Source organism: Cornus florida, unplaced genomic scaffold (genome assembly GCF_030987335.1).
Source record: "Cornus florida cultivar Cherokee Brave unplaced genomic scaffold, ASM3098733v1 CherokeeBrave_3.0.0_Hap2_Chr07, whole genome shotgun sequence".
Taxonomy (NCBI): domain Eukaryota; kingdom Viridiplantae; phylum Streptophyta; class Magnoliopsida; order Cornales; family Cornaceae; genus Cornus; species Cornus florida.
In genome coordinates, this window is record NW_026775577.1 from 539332 (window position 1) to 561063 (window position 21732).

At 29.8% G+C, this 21732-nt stretch overlaps 1 long non-coding RNA gene across 2 annotated transcripts; it reads right to left on the minus strand.

Annotated features, from left to right (window-relative positions):
* Positions 1-13384: 13384 nt before the first annotated feature.
* LOC132315619 (uncharacterized) lies at positions 13385-14641 on the minus strand. 2 transcript variants are annotated; one of them, XR_009483742.1, is made up of 2 exons: positions 14178-14641; positions 13385-13895 (listed from the first exon to the last, which is right to left on the minus strand). It is a non-coding gene; the product is annotated as an uncharacterized LOC132315619 (long non-coding RNA). The 2 variants fall into 2 exon arrangements; XR_009483743.1 differs by having other exon boundaries at positions 13385-14027.
* Positions 14642-21732: the final 7091 nt, after the last annotated feature.

Consider the following 21732-nt stretch of genomic DNA (forward strand, 5'->3'; position numbering starts at 1 on the left):
TGCTGATTTCAAAATTGGTTTCAAATCTTTGACTGTACGTATACAGCACTTTACAGCTAGTCTGCTTTATAAAGCAGTACTGTTACAACTCACATCTGCTGCATTTTGTTGCGATTGAGAGTGACTCTAGAGTAGGCCGTAGGTACCGGGAACATTAAGGGTGTTTGGATCCAGGATTTGAAGGATTGTGAGAGAAAAAAACAATATTAGACCTTCAAGAAAAATAGATTTATCTTTTATATAATAGTAAATTTATTTAAAATATATATATATATATTTTTCTCAAATATAATTATTATCCATTCTTTTTTTTTCTTCATTAATTAACCAAAGATGATAAGAAATTAAAATTATCCTATCATTCACTTTTCTTTCTTTTCATTCATAATTAATAGGGTGAACTATATTAAACTCCCCTCAACTATTAAAGGGGGTGATTTAATTAACTTCCGTTAACTAATTATTAGAGGGGGTGATTTAATTCTCAAATATATATTTATCTTTTATATAATAGTAAATTTATTAAAATAATTTTTTTTTTTTTCTTAAACATGATTATTATCCATTTCTTTCATTTTTTTCATTATTTAACCAAATACGATAGGGGATTAAAATTATCTTATCATTCCATTTCCTTTCTTTTCATTCGTAATTAATAGGGTGAACTACATTAAACCCCCCTCGACTATTAGAGGTGGTGATTTAACTAACTTTCGTTAACTAATTATTAGAGGGGGTGATTTAATTCTCAAATATATATATATATATATATATATATATATATATATATATATATGTATATGTATATCTAGCAAATAAATTTTAAGAAAAAAAAAACCTAGATTTATATTGGCAAGAAAAAAAAAAAATAGGCATTATTTCTGGTAGTACCCATTTAATAAATCTATATAAAATGAAAATCAATAAAAATTAAATAAATGAATGCACAATATAATTCTCAAATATATATATATAGCAAATAAATTTCAAGAACAAAAACCTAGATTTATATTGGAAAAAAAAAACCATTGCAACAACATGTACTCTTCTTCTTGTTCAACTTCTTTTATTTACCCATCATTATAATATTATATATAATTTGTATCATAATATAATGGTATATATAATTTGTATCATTAAATATTATTTAAATATATTTTCATTTCCATCTAGCCTTCATACCAATATAAATCTAGGTTTTTTTTTTTTTTTTTTTTTTTTTTTTTTTTTTTTCTTAAAATTTATTTGCTATATATATATTTGGGAATTATATTGGTATGAATTAGGCATTATTTCTAGTAGCGTCCCTTTAATAAATCTATATAAAATGAAAATTAATAAAACCAAATAAATGAATGCACAATATAATTTTCAAATATATATATATATATATATATATATATATATATATATATAGTAAATAAATTTCAAGAAAAAAAAAACAAAAAAAAAACCTAGATTAATAAAGCCTATATATATGAAGGCTAGATATGAAGGCTATATATATATGAAATAAAAAAAAAACCTAGATATATATATGAAGGCTAGATATGAAGGCTATATATATGAAGCCTATATATATGAAGGCTAGATGAAAAAAAAAAAAAAAAACCCTAGATTTGTATTGGTACGAAGGCTAGATGAAAATGAAAATATATTTAAATAATATTTAATGATGTATATTATATATACCATTATATTATGATACAAATTATATATAATACTATAATGATGGGTAAATAAAAGAAGTTGAACAAGAATAAGAATGCATGTTGTTGCAATGATTTTTTTCCAATATAAATCTAAGTTTTTTTTTCTTGAAATTTATTTGCTATATATATATATATATATATATATATTTGAGAATTATATTGTGCATTCATTTATTTGGTTTTTATTGATTTTCATTTTATATAGATTTATTAAAGGAACACTACCAGAAATAATGCCTAATTTTTTTTTTGCCAATATAAATCTAAGTTTTTTTTCTTTAAATTTATTTGCTATATATATATATATATATTTGAGAATTAAACCACACACCTCTAATAGTTTATTAACGGAGGTTAGTTAAATCACCCCCTCTAATAGTCGAGGGGGGGTTTTTTTGACGAAAAAATAGAAAAGGTGGGTTTAGTGAAAAACACAGTTAAAAAAATGGGTTTAATGTAGTTCACCCTAATTAATATTATCATTTCTTTTCTTTTCTTTCCCACCGTACCAAACATAGCTTAATGAACGCGTTTGTAAGGAAAGGATAAAAAAAAAAAAAAAGTCAAGGAAAAATGTTGTCTTTTGCATTTTTTTTTTTAATAAAAAACAAAGTAAATATTTCATTATAAGGTATTTTGAATGGTAATTGGGTTGGTAATATCTATTTGTTGTAAACGTAATAAAAAAAAAAATAAATAAATAAATAAAAAAATAAAAAAAATGATAAAAGAGTGTTGTAAATTTTAAAAATATAATAGCTAAATCAAAAAGGTCATTTCAAACATTTTTTTACGGTGCAGAAATATGTAAAAGTATCGATGATATTTTGACTTCTATTCACGAAACGTTTTATTATCATACAAAAAAAAATATTTTTAACCAAACGCGTTTTCAGGGTTACAATACCCGAAAAAATTAATTCCCTAAAAACAAAAAACGTGTCAAACATGCCCTAATTTTTTTCTAACAGTTTAAAAAAATTTCTGTAATCTATGCTACATAATACTTCCTCCATCTTATAAAAAGTGTCACTTTTAAAAAATTATGACTCTCATAAATTGAATTGACATGATTTCTCATTAAAAACATTTTTCAGAAATAGTGACATGCAACACTTAACATTTTACATGGTACAAAAAACTTTGGCTACCGACAGAAAAAGATGAAATTTCACTGTAATAAATCAAGAAGAGATCATGAAACCCACTCACTATGTCATGAAAAATTGCTTGAACACGTAACCGTACAGACAGACTCGCTCAATTGTGTCCCATACATAAATTACATATGAATAACCATTTAATTCTTGCGAGTTAAATTGGGATGGACGGAGGAGTTTTAAGAGTAATAATTAGCCCTTATGGCAATTGGGACCCACCCCACCGATGCTCTGATGTATGGTTTAATCACAATAAACTGACATGTTAATGAATGAGAACAGCTTTTTATCTTTTCTTTTTGAAAACCGTGCTACCTTTTCTTGAAATTAATTTTTTTTATTTTAAGTAGTTTTTCAAAATAAAAATAATAATAACAAAAAATCCTCTAAGTAGTGTCCCAAAATAATAAAAAAAATCAGCATTCATTTCAACGCTTTTAACCGTGCCCCTCTGTATTCATTGAACCAGAAAAAAAAATAAAAACAGAAATAAAAAACGCTGCCGTTTTACTGTATAAGCATGGTTTCCATGTTGTAATTTGAAGTTTTAGGCGGAAAAAAAAAATTGACCTTTTAATGTATAATAAATTAATATAAAAAATATTTAATAGTATTTATTTAAAAAACACACTCATGTTACTAATTAGATTATTATATTCACATTTTGTTAAAGTATCTTTTTTAATATATAATATCGTCAATTCATTTAATTTTTCTTTTGACATAATTCTGTTAAATATGATTTTATCAAACTTTTAAAAACTCCTTTAATTATAGGTATATATATATATTTTTTCTTTTAGAACTTTAATTATGAAAATAAATCATATGTTTTATATTGTTGAAACTTACAATGAATTGAAAAAATAGCTTAGTCGACTATTTATAAAAATGAATTAATTTTACGAGATTTTTTGGTTGATTGAGTTAACTTATATTATCTACAGTTGCAAATATATTTAACTTTCGAATTAAAATTCACGACCTTATAAGAATAAATCACGAATATTCGTCAAAAAATTTGTGTGTTAATTGATGATATTTGGACAATTGGTTGTATTCATTAATGGAGATGAACACATTGGTATAGACTCGATATTGGTTGAAGAGAAATAAAGAATGGAGATGAACACATTGGTATGGTCTCGATATTGGTTGAAGAGAAATAAAGAGACCAAAGGAATTATTTTTTATCAGCTTTGAGAGTGGTAAAAGCAGGGAGCTGCAAAAATGCATAGGAACTTTTTGAATTTTATGTCGTAAATTTAGTCATTGAATGAGATTTGATGTATTTATTGAAATTGAACTACACAATTTTCACTGATGAGTTTTCTATGAAATCAAAATTCACTCTTTCTTACTGTTCTTAATTTATGATGCAGGGGATGAAATGACTCCAATCTTCTAGAAATCAGTAAAAGACAAGGTAATAACAAGCTTTCCGGTTCCCTTTTCTGGAGTTGGATATCAACTTTTCCAAATTTGATTTGCTTTATACAGAACCAATTATTTGCCAAAACGTCCCCAGATAATCCCAGCTATTTATTGTTTCTTGATGCTACTTTACGAGCCAAGAGCATTTTTCTAATTGGTATTGTTGTCATGTCAAGATGCACAAAACCTATATGCATTGAAAGGCATTAGGGGTAGTCGCATGTCATAATAGTCGACCTACAAATATAACACTAAACATGTTAACCCAAACATGACATGAAGACACGACACGACACGTGTAATCTATTTAATAAACGAGTCATGTTAGACACAACAAACACGACCTGTTTAATATGTTTACCCGCTTAACCTGTTTAATGTGTTTACCCACTTAGCCAGTTTAAGGCGGCTAAAGATTAAAATACTAGCAAATAAAACACTAGCAAGCATTACTAAAAAGTTTGTCCTCTAGTCCAAAAGATAGATAGTTAACCTTGTAGCAGGTAAGTTATTAGTTATTACAGAATAAAAATGTCTAGTTTTTACAAAATAGAAATGTTTCGGTCCCTCAGAATCAGAATTTGCCTACATGTCGGGTTGAATTGGAATGTTGCGGTCACATTTTGTTCTTAGAGTTGCCCTATTTGATTCTAAAGAAGAGCAATATGTGCTTTGAGATCATTATTTTCTTGTAGAAGAGCAGCATTCTCTGCTAGGAGTCCCTCTCTATCCTCTTACAGTTTTGCAAGCAGGTCACTTATAATGCCTATGTTCCCCTACAATGGTATTGCAACGATGAGTGCCGCTTGAAGAATTACGCAAGCAGCGAACAAATTCCTTTCCTCTTCATTATCGGTCAAATCCAACAACCTTTTAAAATGTGCATCGCCGTACCCAGTTAATACGATCCTATAGTTTTCAGGGTCTGAATTTGGAGGAAAATAGTTCCTCATGAAGCACAAATCATCGCACTGTGTGTTCATATGAACGAACAACGGACACCTGTCCATAAATAAACACAAAAAACACTATGAACATAAGATCCAGGTGGTGATAAGTTTATATATACACACTTAAAAACACACATGTAAATAATTAAACAATAATAATCAAATGAATGCATAAAAACCTTATAAAATAAATAAACAAACAAATAATGGTAATTCTTATCTCCAATACCAAAAACTTTTAGCTTAGGTTACAACACTTCATTCAACAATGATAGAGATCCAAAGTTGGGAAAAGCAAACGATCTTTCTATATCTATCATGACTCTTCTGTTTAGTCCAAAAATTGAAGAAAGTGCTCGGATGGTACATGTCACAGGGTCATAGTAATCACCAATTTTTTTGTCATTCTTCAATGGTACAATGGTACATTTATATACCATGGCAGCTATAAACAATAAAAAAATTCACAATTTACAACTTCTGTTAGAAATTAAACAAACCATGATGTGGGTACTGAGAAGGGAAACACATTGCCGTGCAATGAGTCCAATAGCAAACAGAGAGGTAGTATAGAATTATTTCCTGTTCATATCTTAATGCTGGCCAGCTCGCTTAAGACTTAACACAGTAGGTATTTTTCACATAAAATCCCCAACAAAAAATATATATAAACAAACAAATAAATAAAAATATCACATGACCATATTTGACTTTCAAGTGATATAATACAACTCAAGGAAATAAAGTGAAACTAAGAAATCTACATTATAAAAGAACTATGAATAGACATTTCCTCGTGAATAAACACATAAGCATATATTCACCCACTAATGCACATTGCACAACGTAACCTCGTATAAGAACTTCCATTTTTTCTCTTTGAATGTGCTCATGAAATCACTAATTAAGAATACCTTGTGTGAAACATTAAACAATAAAAAGATTATTTTTTAAGCAGGAATCCAAGCAATATGTGATGTTCAAGCAAGTTCAACTCAAGTCCAATTCATGTTGGGTCATCACAAACTTGATCTTAAATTAACAAGGCATTTTAACATTACCTTTAACCAACTCTTATCAATATATTATGTTAACATAACCAAAACCAGTTTAAACCTAAACAGTCAGTAAAAAATAAAATTACTGGAACAACAAAAAATAATATTAAAAATATTAGTAGATTAGAAATAATTTTAAATACTAACAATATTCTTTAATTCTGCATCCTTGCCCAGGCCCAACCTTTGACCAGAGTTAGGTTCGGGAAGACCCAAAAATAATTAATTATAAATTCCCCAGCAAAACTTTGGATCCTATTATGAACACATAAGCTGCAAGTTACAAGTAAGGAACTGCCAATTCTACTTCAGCCAGGGAATGAGCTTGGACCCTTACTTTTATTTATGCCAGCACTGAGGATGTCATTCGTGCGGCACAGTGGGCCTATCTTAAGAGATGGCAGAAGTTCTGGGATGATTGTTGGCTTATCATTGGTGATTTCAATGATCTGTTATCACCAATGGAAAAACGAGGTGGAGTTCCTAAACCTTATTGGGTACTCAAGAATTTTCAAAGACTAAACTATTCTAAAAAAGAAAAATATGTCATGTTTACATAGAAGTATTAAAATATGCCAATTTTATGGAGAAGATGTATTACCTCTTCAAAGACTAGTTTACCAAGCTGTATTCTAGTTGATACAGTCTCTTTCGGTGCATTTACCTATAAAAAATAAAAAAAGTAAAAGTTAGTGAATGGACAGAGACTGAAGCCCTACATAGAGGGTAGTGTGCAAAGAGGCACAGTGGAGTCAGTAGAACTTCATGATCCTATTTAGTTGGACTAAAGAGATCAGGTTTTCGTTGAGCTATTGACGTTAAATTTAGCATGCTGTCGAGCTTTCGACGTTAAACTTAGCATTTGTATGTTGTACCATATTTTTATTTGATTTTTATTTAGTTATTCACATCTGATCAAGATGTTGCAATTTGCAATGCTTGGTTGAGCATTACCCAAGATCCAATTGTTGGTAACTCATAATCACAAACTAATTTTTGGAGTCGGATATTCCAAAATTATCTCTGAAATTCTAATGCTGTCAGGACTCCTAGTACCGGTTCCCAACTGTAGTACCAGTTCAAAAAGGTCAGAAGCCTTTCCGACGCACTTTGGCCACCGGTTCCCAGATGTGGTATCGGTTCAAAAAGGGCAGTGAAGAATTCTTTTTCAACCCAATAGTTGGCTATCGGTTCAAGAATCCTCCTACGGGTTCTCAAAAGGCAAAACAATGTTTTAAATGGCATTCATAAGCTAAATTTGAAAGTCAAGATCGGGATATTACAAACAGAAGATCACAAATGTAACCAGTTGTGTTACCAAGATTCTCATATTCCCCTTAAAGCATCGATGGATATTGGTATCTGGATGGAATAATTTTAATGGAGGGTACTCATTTGCTCCTTTGGACTCTCAAACTCTCACCTACCATTTAAGGAATTTTTTAACATGCTATTATAAAAAATAAACACAAAGAATAATAACAGAGCAAATGGTTTGTATTAAAATATTTTGGAAGCAACTTCTACTAGAGAGGATTCTAGTCAGTATGTGTGTGGATTGAGTGATCCTGCACAGATGAAACAGAAAATAACAAGCATCTTCAATCTATATTATATCTCTAGATTGCATTCTCATCTTTTCAATTTTGATATTTCTTAAAAAAAATTGACAATTAAGGCGTTTTAATAATATTATATCGCACTACCCCAACACTTGAACCTGAAAATAACAGGAAGCTAAAAGAGATTCAAATTGTTTTGTATCTACCGATTTAAACATAATAGTATTTTTCCTTCAAAAATAGACAATGAGTTGTTTCAAGTTTTACCTAGGTTACCTACACTTTTCATATTCCAAGAGAATTCGCATTTTGTTCTTGGAGTTGTGCCGTTAGTGCTTGAAGTTAGAAAATTTGAATTTTATGGCACAAGAATATCATCAATATGTGCTTCAAGATCATTATTTTGGTGAGGGGATTTAAATAATTCAATTAGCTAGGCGAAAAAAAATACCTATTTATTTTTTGCCAAATCCACCCATTTCCATCAACTCTAATCTTTCAGAAAAGAGACCTATATTATTAGGACAAAAGAGGAAAAATTTTAAAAGCGTTAGTAAACTTGTAAAACATATATTCTGAAATTGAAAACTAAACTTCAAAATCTTTAATTCTCATTAATAAATTGTTCGAGCATTACATCATAACAATATTATATATATGTATGTGGAAACAAAAACAAAAAATCAGTAAATAAAACATAAATAAATAAACGTAACCAATAGCTAAAAAATGCCAATTAAATTTTAGAAAAAACAAGAGTTTGTTACCTGATGACTGAGGAGACATGTTTCTTGAACCTTGTTTTTGCTAAATGTTAAGGCCCGATGCTAACCCTAAAAATAAGAAAACGCTCAAATTGTGAGGAAGAGGTTTCGCAATCTCATTCATAACCATTAAAACACCACCATCTAAGTACTATAAGTATCATGTATCAACCCAACCCAATTATGCTTTCAGTCAAAATGTTGGACGCCTATTCGTAGAGAGAGGTGTGATTACGGATATGTGTGATTAACACATATTATACTCAGCCCTTATGTTAAATTCATCCAATAACAAAGTACAGTGCATCAATTTAGGAATAATTTTCAAAATTAACAAATCAATATCCTGATATTCTGCATTCTAATAACGAAAGAAAATCAAAAACCAAAATTTAAAAATAAAAATATGGCAGAAAGATTGAATATATCCTTCGTGCATTGCACAGATTGTATTTCTATGTAAAACAAAATATCCAGGATTTCTCAATGGGGGGTGGGCTAAATCAAAATATATCAACCAAAATCAACTGTTGTTTAATTCAATTTTTGTTAAGTAACAATGTTTCTTTAGATAATTGACTGATTAAGGCATATAGAAAATCCTATTTGGGTAATTAATAAAAAAAAAATACCAAATTGTTACTGAACAATTCACCATTCAGTACCCTATCTCTTCTTTTGACCGATTTACTAATCCTATTTGAGAATCTACTAGTGGAAGCAGAGTGTGAGGCAACACTATGGAATTCACTCAAAAGCATGCTTTTTGTAAGTATTTTAATTTTCAAGAAGTAACTTTAGAACTTTACCCTATATTAAGTACTTTTGCTTGTCAAAGTTCTTGTTATGATTTTTTTTTTTAGTTCTGAAAAGATTTCCAGCTTGGCATGTTGATGAAAATTGTTTCAGGTTCAATCTCTGAAGAGTTCTAATCCAATTCAGATTCTTCTTGTTTTTTTTTTTTTTTTTTTTGTTCATGCCCAGATTCAAATTTTCTTCTAGACATAATTGAATTTTAGTTAACTAACAATGTTTCTTTAGACAATTGACTACACTAGAATTCACTCAAAAGCATGCTTTTTGTAAGTATATTAAATTTCAAGAAGTAACTTTAGAGCTTTACCCTATATTAAGTGTACTTTTGCTTGTCAAAGTTCTTGTTAAGATTATTTTTTTTAGTTCTAAAAAGATTTAAAAAAAAAAAAAAAAAATCTTAACAACGACAAAAAAAAAAAAAAAAAAAACTAGAAATAGAATTTATAGAAATTAAAAAAAAAAAAATAACAAAACCCATGCGTACAAGTTAGCAGTTGCAGAGAGAGAGGAGGGCAAGCTTGAGGGTAGAGAGAGCGGTTGAAGCCTGTGAACGGCGATATGGGTTTTGATATAGGTTTTAATTCTTGCAGACAGATAGATAAACTAAAATATATGGGTTTTGAATTTCTGATTCTTGTAGATTTTGTAGTTTGCAGTTGCAGAGAGAGAGGGGGCAAGTTCAGAGTTGAGAATTAAACTGAAATATATGAGTATAGAGATGGAGGCGATTGGGGAGGCTGAAATGATTTGCCCTAAAAATAGTGGGGGAGTAAAAGTGAATCGGATGGTTCAAAATGGTTATCCGTGTGCTTTTAAAGAATAGAATTGAACGGTTGAAAATCTGTTTGGTTGTGTTTTCTTAAATGGTGTAGACAGTTAGGATTGACTCTGGGATTATGAGTCAGATCGTAAGGCTTCGATGTTCAATTTTTATTGGTCCAAAATGTTACTATGTTTATATGCCATTATGGTATTTTTGCAAAGTTAAAATCATGATTGAGTATGATTTGTTATTTCTTTAAAATGCTCTTTATTTAACAATAAATTACAATAGATTGCTACGTAAAGAATAATATTATAATGGTTGGATTGTTGTCCTTGACAGTACCTTATCCTCTCTTCTCTAGCTACGTATCATTCATAGGTTGTAAATTTTGAGGCCCTAGGCGACTGCCTTGGTTTTTTTTTTTTTTTTTTTTTTTTTTTTGAATTTTCAAGCTGCTGATATATATATCAAAAAGGAGAATATTTACAAGGAGGCCATTTGTTGCCTTGGGTTAGGATCGGCCCGAGTATATCATATTATTTTAATATGATGGTTGACTTGACTTGGGCTTGATTAAGTGGGCTAATTCTTTTAATATTTTTATTTTTATTTTTTATTTTTTTTGCCTGACCTAAAATTTGTATAGTAAAAAATACCCCACCTGCTCTCTTCAGATTTCTTAAAATCAAATTTAATGCTAGAGAGATAATGATATATCACTTTTGAAAGATACATAAAGTTGTTGATATTTGCATAGTAGAGTCACGAGATAAAAGAGAGGAAAAAAGCTGATGTAAAAGAGAGGAAAAATGTGAAAATTAGTGACTCATGCTACTCTAAAAATCAAATTTATTAAAAATCAAATTTATTAAAAATCAAAATGTTAACAGTATCGGAATGTATCCGAAATGTATCCACGAAAGCATCAGTTATTATATTCCTAATTTTTTTTCAATCTTGCACACATGATTAAAAATGCAATAATACACACTTTTGAACAATATAATCAAAATTTTCAGTTTATAATGTTTTACTTTCGAACCACACTCTTAGCTTAAATAATTTGTGTGTTTTGAGGTCAATACATATACTATAAGAGAATAATATAATCGAATTAAAAATAAAATTTTAGTAAGTTGTAAATGTAATTTATGGTCTATTTATAATAATTTTTAAACGTACTTTTAAATACATTGTTTACTAAATTAATCAACAATAATACATAAAGTACCAATTTGAAAGGCAAAAGAAATATATATATTTAGCATTCCTCGTATATTATGAATTAATCAATTTATTTTAAGGCAATCTCCCCATATATATACTCCCCAAATATTGATTCAACATCCAAATTTGCCATGTTACTCCTGATTGGCCAAAAGCAATTAAAAAGAAAAAACATATAGAGCGGCTTTTATAATTTGATTTTTCTTTTTAAATAATTAAAAAAATTGAGTTGTACCAGCTTTCCCCATTGCTATCAGCTTTATATACCATTGACCACTTTAAATTGGCCAAAAGCAATAAAAATTAAAAATTCACTAAAAAACTGAGCTGTCAAGTCAAGTGTCTCCACCATCCACCATGAAGTATCAACGAGCTTTACCATTACCATCAGCTTTATATAAAGCTGTCAGAGGCATTGACCCATCTCAACTCTTGACACAAGAGTGTCTCAACCACAGAATCGCACAGAAAGTGTATCTCATGCATATATGTTGATTTTTTTTTTTGGTACTATGACCTAGATCATATGGACTCCCGTGATCTAAGAGCTGAGCTTGAGCAGTCACGATCGACGACGATGCACAACATAGATCAATGAAATTTTGAAGACTGAATGGCACAGAAGATACTAGATAATTATCAACTTTTGAAAATGTCAAAATATTTAAGCTGCATCACGTTTCAAGTAAAGCCCATAACCTTAAAAAAAAAAAAAAAGGAATTGAGAAAAAATTTAGTATGGCCCCATAAATTTTGAGGCCTTAGGCGACTGTCTTTGTTGCCTAGTCGGTTCTGGATTTATTTGGCTTTGATTGACTTAGGTTTGGTTGGGTGGATTAATTATAATAATAATTATTTTTTAGGTTGGGCTAGAATTAGTATAATAAAAAATAAAAAAATAAATTTTGAGTAGACTTGAGCCAACCCTACATTCGTCTAAACATTTGTGTGTTAATTGGTGATATTTAGACGGTTGGATGAATAACCATGTGGTGTTGTATTCTTTAATGGAGATGAACACATTGCATTTGTGTGTTAATTGGTGATATTTAGACGGTTGGTTGGATGAAAAACCATGTGGTGTTGTATTCTTTAATGGAGATGAACACATTGGTATAGACTCGGTATTGGTTGAAGAGAAATAAAGAGACCTACTGAATTCTTTTTTATCAGCTTTGACAGTGGTAAAAGCAGGGAGCTGCAAAAATGCATAATTTTTCTGAAATTGAATCAATTGATTGGTTGAGAGCTTAAAATGCCAAAAAAGTTCAACGGAACTGCAGAGAAGCACCGGAACTTTTTGAATTTTATGCCGTAAATTTAGTCATTGAATGAGATTTGATGTATTTATTGAAATTGAACTACTCAATTTCCACTGATGATTTTTCTATGAAATAAAAATTCACTCTCTTTCTTACCATTCTTAATTTATGATGCAGAAGACGAAATGACTCGAATCTTCTGAAAATCAATAAAACAGGTAATAATATGCTTTCCGGTTCATTTCTGAACACTAATATGCTTTCCGGTTCATTTGTGTAACTCATGATTTATCACAAGCTAATTTTCCCCTTTCTTTGCAAAAACGTCCCCGGTTAATCCCAGGAATTTATTGTTTCTTGATGCTACTTTATGAGCCAAGAGCATTTTTCTAATTGCTATTGTTGACATGTCAGGATGGACAAACCCTATATGCATTGGAAGGAAGGCATGCTTTTGGAGATCAATATCGAGCAACTGATGCAGTAACTAAAAAGGTCACCATGTTTGGAACCTTATAATGGAGGGAGGTTATTATCATAAATAAACACAAAGAACACTAACAGAGCAAATGGTTTGCACTGAAATATTTTGCAAGCAACTTCTACTAGAGAGGATTCTAGTCAGTATGTGTGTGATTGAGCGGGCATGATCCTGCACAGATGAAACAAAAAATGACAAGCATCTCCAATCTATATTATATCTCAATATATATTTAAACACAGATTGCATTCTCATCTTTTCAATTTTGATTTTCCTTCAAAAAAAAAAAAAGACACTGTTTTGTATCTACCGATTTAAACACATAAATATTGTTTTTCCTTAAAAAAAAAAGACAATAAGAAGTTTGAAGTTTTACCTAAGTTACCTACACTTTTCATATATTGGGTGGAAATTCAATGCCGAGGTTAGTCAGAATTTGCTTCAGTGCCTGGATGCTTTCCCGGAGACGTGCCCCTCCATATATCGGGTGGAAATTCAATGCCGTGGTTAATCAGAATTTGCTTTAGCGCCTGGATACTTTCCCGGAGACGAGCCTCTCTGTGATGGAATTGTGCTCTTTGGGCTTGGAGATTTGCATTGTGTGCTCCCAAATTATAATTTAGTCATTCAAGATGATCATTGTCTGCTTGGAGTCCCTCTATTTGTTGATGCAGTACATCAATTTGTTGATCAATAGCAAGAACTTTTTGTAAAGGAACATGATTACGATCAATTAGGACCCTTATAAAGGCTATGCTCCCTAATATGGTATTGCATATATCTCTATATAAATTTAAACACAGATTGCATTCTCATCTTTTCAATTTTGATTTTCCTTCAAAAAATAAAAAAAGACAATTAAGGCAATTCAAACTGTTATCTCTACCGATTTAAACACATAATATTGTTTTTCCTCAAAAAAAAAAAAAAAAAAAAAAAAAAAAAAAAAATGACAATAAGGAGTTTGAAGTTTTAGCTAGGTTACCTAAACTTTTCATATATCGGGTGGAAATTCAGATGATCATTGTCTGCTTGGTATGCCGTGGTTAGTCAGAATTTGCTTCAGCGCGTGGATGCTTTCCCGGAAACGGTTGTGCTCTTTCTGTTTGGAGATTTGCATTGTGTGCTTCCAAATTATAATTTAGTCCTTGAAGATGATCATTGTCTACTTGGAGTCCCTCTATCTGCTGATGTATCCGTGGAGTGAACATCGGGGGTCGAAGTCACCATTGTCTTAAAATGTGCTTCTCCATACATTCTTTACCTGCATAAAGTATTACGCACATATTAGTGCAAGCTGTTTTGTTGTGCACACACGAAACACACCTATGAACAAAATATTCCATATCGGCATGAATAAACACAAAAAACAATATGAACATAATAAGTTTATATATACACTTTTAAAAACACACATGTAAATAATTAAACAATAATATTCTTATCTCCAATATATATAAACCAAAAACCTTTAACTTAGGTTACAACACTTCATTCAACATCACACAATCTGGACCAACATTCTTTGCCTTGTCTGGTTACAAGCATCATTCAACACAGTAGGTATTTTTCATGTAACACCCCCAACAAAATATATATATAAATAAATAAAATAAAATAAAAATATCACATCCCATATTTGACTTTCAAGTGATATAATACAACTCAAGGAAATAAAGTGAAACTTAGAAATCTACATTAAAAAAGAACTATGAATAGACATTTCCTCGTGAATAAACACATAAGCATATATTCACCCACTAATGCACATTGCACAACGTAATTTTGTATCAGAACTTCCATTTTTCCTCTTTGAATGTGCTCATGAAATCACTAATTAAGAATTTCTTGTGTAACATTAAACAATAAAAAAGATTACTTTTTATGCAAGAATCCAAGCAATATGTGATGTTCAAGTAGGGTTGCAAGTTGGGCTGGCCCAACCTAGCCCAGTCCCAATCCAGCCTCAACCCGAATCAGGTTGGGTTGGGCCAGCCCAAAAAATCAAAACCCAGATCTTTCAGTTTCCATGGTCCGCTGTTTAAGTTCGGGTTCGCTGTTGGCAAGCTTCAGCAGCTGTCTCTCAACTCTTAAGCTTGCCCCCCCTCTCTCTATGCAACTGCTAACTTGTATGTATGGGTTTTGTTATAATTTTTTTTCCCCAGACCGGATCATCTGCCTGAATCTTGTTTTCCCATATGAAAAAGAATCTCCTCATTCCGATGGGTGTGCTGCTTTTGTGAAAGATTTTCCCATGAGATGATTCCCCTTGAAAAAAGGAAAGAGACAGGTTCTCTCTAATTAGACTTGGCATTTGTATTTGAGTGTTCAAGCCACTTTGGGACGGCGATAGAGAGAGAAAGAGAAAGAAGAGAGGAGAGAGAGGAGAAAAAAAAATGTATTTTGGGTTTTGGGTTGGGTTTGGGTTATGCCCGAGCCCAACCCGAATATGTCTGGGTTTTGACAAAACCCAACCCGAACATGAGCCCAATTTGTGAACTTAAAATCCAAATTTCAAAATTTCGGGTTGGGCTTGGGTTGGGCTGGGTTAGCCCGCCCAAATTGTAGCCCTATGTTCAAGCAAGTTCAACTCAAGTCCAATTCATGTTGGGTCATCACAAACTTGATCTGAAATTAACGAAGCATTTTAACATTACCTATAACCAACTCTTTATCAATATATTATGTTAACATAACCAAAACCAGTTTAAACCTAAACAGCCAATAAAAAATTAAATTACTGGAACAACAAAAAATAATATTAAAAATATTCAAGTAGATTAGAAATAATTTTAGATACTAATCATATTGAATAGTCTTTAATTCTGCATCCTTGCCCAGGCCAAACCTTTGACCAGAGTTAGGTTTGGGAAGGCCCAAAAACAACTAATTATAAATTCCTGAGCAAAACTATGGATCCTATTATGAACACATAAGCTGCCAGTAACAAGTATGGAACTGCCAATTCTACTTAAGAATAATGTTTTAAATGGCATTCATAAGCTAAATTTGAAAGTCATTACTGTTTAGAAGATTGGGATATTACAAACAGAAGATCAAATGTAACCAGTTGTGTTACCAAGATTCTCATATTCCCCTTAAAGCATTGGTACCGACACAACATGGGTATCTCAATAATTTTAATGGAGGGTACTCATTTGCTCCTTTGGACTCTTAAACTCTCACCTAGCATTTTAGGAAATATTTAACGTGTTATTATCATAAATAAACACAAAGAATAATAACAGAGCAAATGGTTTGTATTAAAATATTTTGAAAGCAACTTCTACTATAGAGGATTCTAGTCAGTATGTGTGTGTGATTTTGAGCAAGCATGATCCTGCACAGATGAAACAAAAAATACCAAGCATCTACAATCTATATTATATCTCTAGATTGCATTCTCTTCTTTTCAATTTTGATTTTTCTTAAAAAAATAGACAACTAAGGCGTTTTAATAATATCATATCTGCACCAACCCAACATTTGAACCTGGAAAAGAGATTCAAACTGTTTTGTATCTACCGATTTAAACATAATACTGTCTTTCCTTCAAAAATAGACAATAAGGTGTTTCAAGTTTTACCTATACTACTACACATTTTATATTCCGGATGGAATTGAAATTCCACGGAATTTGCTTCAGAACCTCAATGTTTGCCCGGAGACGTCCCTCATTATGAAGGACAATCTCTTCATGGAGTTTCGCATTTTGTCGCGCAAGAATATCATCAATATGTGCTTCAAGATCATTATTTTGGTAAGGGGATTTAAATAATTCAATTAGCTAGGCAAAAAAAACATACCTATTATCTTTTTGCCCAAACCACCCATTCCCATCAACTCTCTTCTTTCAGAAAATGGACCTATATCATTAGGACAAAAGAAGAAAAGTTTTAAAGGTGTTACTAAACTTGTAAAACATATATTCTGAAATTGAAAACTAAACTTCAAAGTCATTAAATCCCATTAATAAATTGTTCGAGCACCACATCATAACAATATTATATATATATATATATATATATATATATATATATATATATATGTATGTAGAAACAAAAACAAAAAATCAATATGTAAAACATAAATAAATAAACATAACCAATAGCTAAAAATGCCAATTAAAATTTTAGAAAAAGTAAGAGTTTGTTACCTGATGACCGAGGAGGCATATTTCTTGAACATTGTTCTTGCTAAATGTTAAGGCCCGATGCTAACCTAAAAATAAGAACACATTCAAGTTGTGAGGAAGAGGTTTCACAATCTTACTCATAACAATTAGAACACCACCATCAAAGTACTATTTGTATCAAAGTACTATTTGTATCATATATCAACCCAATCCAACTATGCTTTTAGTTAACTAACAATGTTTCTTTAGACAATTAACTGATTAAGGCATATAGAAAATCCTATTTGGGTAATTAATAAATAAATAAAAAATTACCAATTTCTTTCTGAACAATTCACCATTCAGTACCCTATCTCTTCTTTTGACCAATTTACTAATCCTATTTGAGAATCTACTAGTGGAAGCAGAGTGTGAGGTAGTTCATGGCAAGCCCCTTCCAACACTATGGAATTCACTCAAAAGCATGGTTTTTGTAAGTATTTTAATTTTCAAGAAGTAACTTTAGAGCTTTACCCTATATTAAGTACTTTTGCTTGTCAAAGTGCTTGTTATGATTTTTTTTTTTCTTTTAGTTCTGAAAAGATTTCCAGCTTCAAAAAACTTGGCATGTTGATAGATATTGTTTCAGATTCAATCTCTGCAGATTTCTAATCTAATTCAGATTTTTTTTTTTTTTTTTTCATGCCCAGATTCAAATTTTCTTGTAGACATAATTGACAACATCAAAAAAATAATAATAATAAATAAATAAATAACAGATTACGGTGATTACCTCAAAATGCAATGCAAATTTTGTTACTTTATATTAAAATAAAAAATCATAAAAAATTTCACCAAATAGGATTTAGTTTGCAAAACAAGAATTATAGACCTTTTTTATTTGATTTAAAAAAAAAAAAAAAAAAAAAAAAACCATACCTACAAGTTAGCGTTGCAGAGAGAGAGGGGGCCAAACTTGAGAGTTGAGAGACAGCGGCTGAAGCTTGCGAACGTCGAACCCGAACTGGAACAACGAGCGTTGGAAACTGAAAGATATGGGTTTTGACTTTTTGAACAACCTGAAATGATACGCCGATATATGTTTTGATATAGGTAATAGGTTTTGAACTTTTGATTCTTGTGGACAGATAGATCAACTGAAATATATGGGTTTTGAACTTCTGATTCATGTAGATCTTGTGGTTTGCAGTTGCAGAGAGAGAAAGAGAGAGTTGAGAATGAGAATAGAGATGGAGGTGATTAGGGAGGCTGAAATGCTTTGCCCTAAATATAGGCAATTGGGAGGCTGAAATGATTTGCCCTAAATATAGGCAACTGGGAGGCTGAAAAATTGATTTATCTGCTGACAAATAGATTTATCTTTTATATAATAGTAAATTTATTAAAATAAATTTTTTTTTTTCTCAAATATGATTATTATTCATTCCTTTTTTTTTTCTTCATTAATTAACCAAACACGATAGGAGATTAAAATTATCCTGTCATTCTCTTTCCTTTCTTTTCATTCATAATTAATAGGGTGAACTATATTAAACACCCCCCCCCCCCAACTATAGAAGGGGTGATTTAACTAACTTCCGTTAACTAATTATTATAGGGGGGTGATTTAATTCTCAAATATATATTTATCTTTTATATAATAGTAAATTTATTAAAATAATTTTTTTTTTTTTTTTTTTTTTTTTTTTTTTTTTTTCAAACATGATTATTATCCATTCCTTTTATTTTCTTCATTAATTAACCAAACACGATAGGGGATTAAAATTATCCTGTCATTTCCTTTCCTTTCTTTTCATTCATAATTAATAGGGTGAACTACATTAAACCCCCCTCGACTATTAGAGGGGGTGATTTAACTAACTTCCGTTAACTAATTATTAGACGGGGATGATTTAATTTTCAAATATATATATATCTAGCAAATAAATTTCAAGAAAAAAAACCTAGATTTATATTGGCAAAAAAAAAAAAAAAAAAAATGCATTATTTCTGGTAGTATCCATTTAATAAATCTATATAAAATGAAAATCAATAAAAACTAAATAAATGAATGCACAATATAATTCTCAAATATATATATAGCAAATAAATTTCAAGAAAAAAAAAACCTAGATTTATATTGGAAAAAAAAAAAACATTGCAACAACATGTACTCTTCTTCTTGTTCAATTTCTTTTATCTACCCATCATTATAATATTATATATAATTTGTATCATAATATAATGGTATATATAATATGGATCATTAAATATTATTTAAATATATTTTTATTTCCATCTAGCCTTCATACCAATATAAATCTAGGTTTTTATTTTTATTTTTTTATTTAGGAAAACAATCTAGGGTTTTTTTTTTTTTTTTCTTGAAATTTATTTGCTATATATATATTTGGGAATTATATTGGTATGAATTAGGCATTATTTCTAGTAGTGTCCCTTTAATAAATCTATATAAAATGAAAATCAATAAAACCAAATAAATGAATGCACAATATAATTCTCAAATATATATATATATATAGTAAATAAATTTCAAGAAAAAAAAAAAAAAAAACCTAGATTTTTTTCCTAAATAAAAAAATAATGGCTACATATATGAAGGCTAGATATGAAGGCTATATATATATGAAGAAAAAAAAAACCTAGATATGTACATGAAGGCTAGATATGAAGGCTATATATATATGAAGAAAAAAAAAAACCTAGATATATATATATATATGAAGGCTAGATATGAAGGCTATATATATATATGAAGGCTAGATATGAATGCTATATATATATGAATAAAAAAAAAAACCTAGATATATATATGAAGGCTAGATATGAAGGCTATATATATATATATATATATGAAGCCTCTATATATGAAGGCTAGATGGAAATGAAGAAAAAAAAAAACAAAAACCTAGATTTTTTCCTAAAAAAAAAAAAAAAAAAAACCTAGATTTATATTGGTACGAAGGCTAGATGGAAATGAAAATATATTTAAATAATATTAATGATATATATTATATATACCATTATATTATGATACAAATTATATATAATACTATAATGATGGGTAAATAAAAGAAGTTGAACAAGAATAAGAGTGCATGCTGTTGCAATGGTTTTTTTCCAATATAAATCTAGGTTTTTTTTCTTGAAATTTATTTGCTATATATATATATATTTGAGAATTATATTGTGCATTCATTTATTTGGTTTTTATTGATTTTCAATTTTATATAGATTTATTAAAGGGATACTACCAGAAATAATGTCTAATTTTTTTTTTGCAAATATAAATCTAGGTTTTTTTTCTTAAAATTTATTTGCTATATATATATATATATTTGAGAATTAAATCACCCTCCTCTAATAGTTAGTTAACGAAGGTTAGTTAAATCGCCCCCTCTAATAGTCTAGGGGGGTTTTTTGACAAAAAAATAGAAAAGGTGGGTTTAGTGAAAAACACAATAGAAAAAAGGGGTTTAATGTAGTTCACCCTAATTAATATTATCCTTTCTTTTCTTTTCTTTCCCATCATACCAAACACAGCTTAATGAACGCGTTTGTAAGGAAAGGATAAAAAAAAAAAAAAAAAAAAAAGAGTCAAGGAAAAATGTTATTTTTTGCATTTTTTTTAATAAAAAAACAAAGTAAATATTTCATTATAAGGTATTTTGAATGGTAATTGGGTTGGTAATATCTATTTGTTGTAAACATAATTAAAGTAAAAAAAAAAAATTTGATAAAAGAGTGTTGCAAATTTTAAAAATATAATAGCTAAATCAAAAAGGTCATTTCAAACATTTTTTTGCGGTGCAGAAATATGTAAAAGTATCGAATTGATATTTTGACTTCTATTCACGAAACGTTTTATTATTATACAAAACAAAATATTTTTAACCAAACACGTTTTATGAGTTACAATACTCGAAAAAATTAATTCCCTAAAAACAAAAAACATACCAAACATGCCCTAATTTTTTTCTAATAGTGTAAAAAAATTTCCGTAATCTATGCTACATTATACTTCATCCGTCCTATTAAAAGTGTCACTTTTAAAAAAGTGTGACTCTCACAAATTGAATTAATACAGTTCTCTGTTAAAAACATTTTTTCCAAAACGGAGAGAGTGACATGCAACACTTAACATTTTACATGGTACAAAAAAACTTTGGCTACGGACACAAAGAAGACTGTAATAAATCAAGGAGAGATCACGAAACCCACTCACTATGTCATGAAAAATTACTTGAACACGTAATCGTACAGACATACTCACTCAATTGTGTCCCATACATAATTACATATGAATAACCATTTAATTCTTGCGAGTTAAATTGGGATGGAGGGAGGAGTTTTAAGAATAATAATTAGCCCTTATGGCAACAGGGACCCACCCCGCCGACGCTCT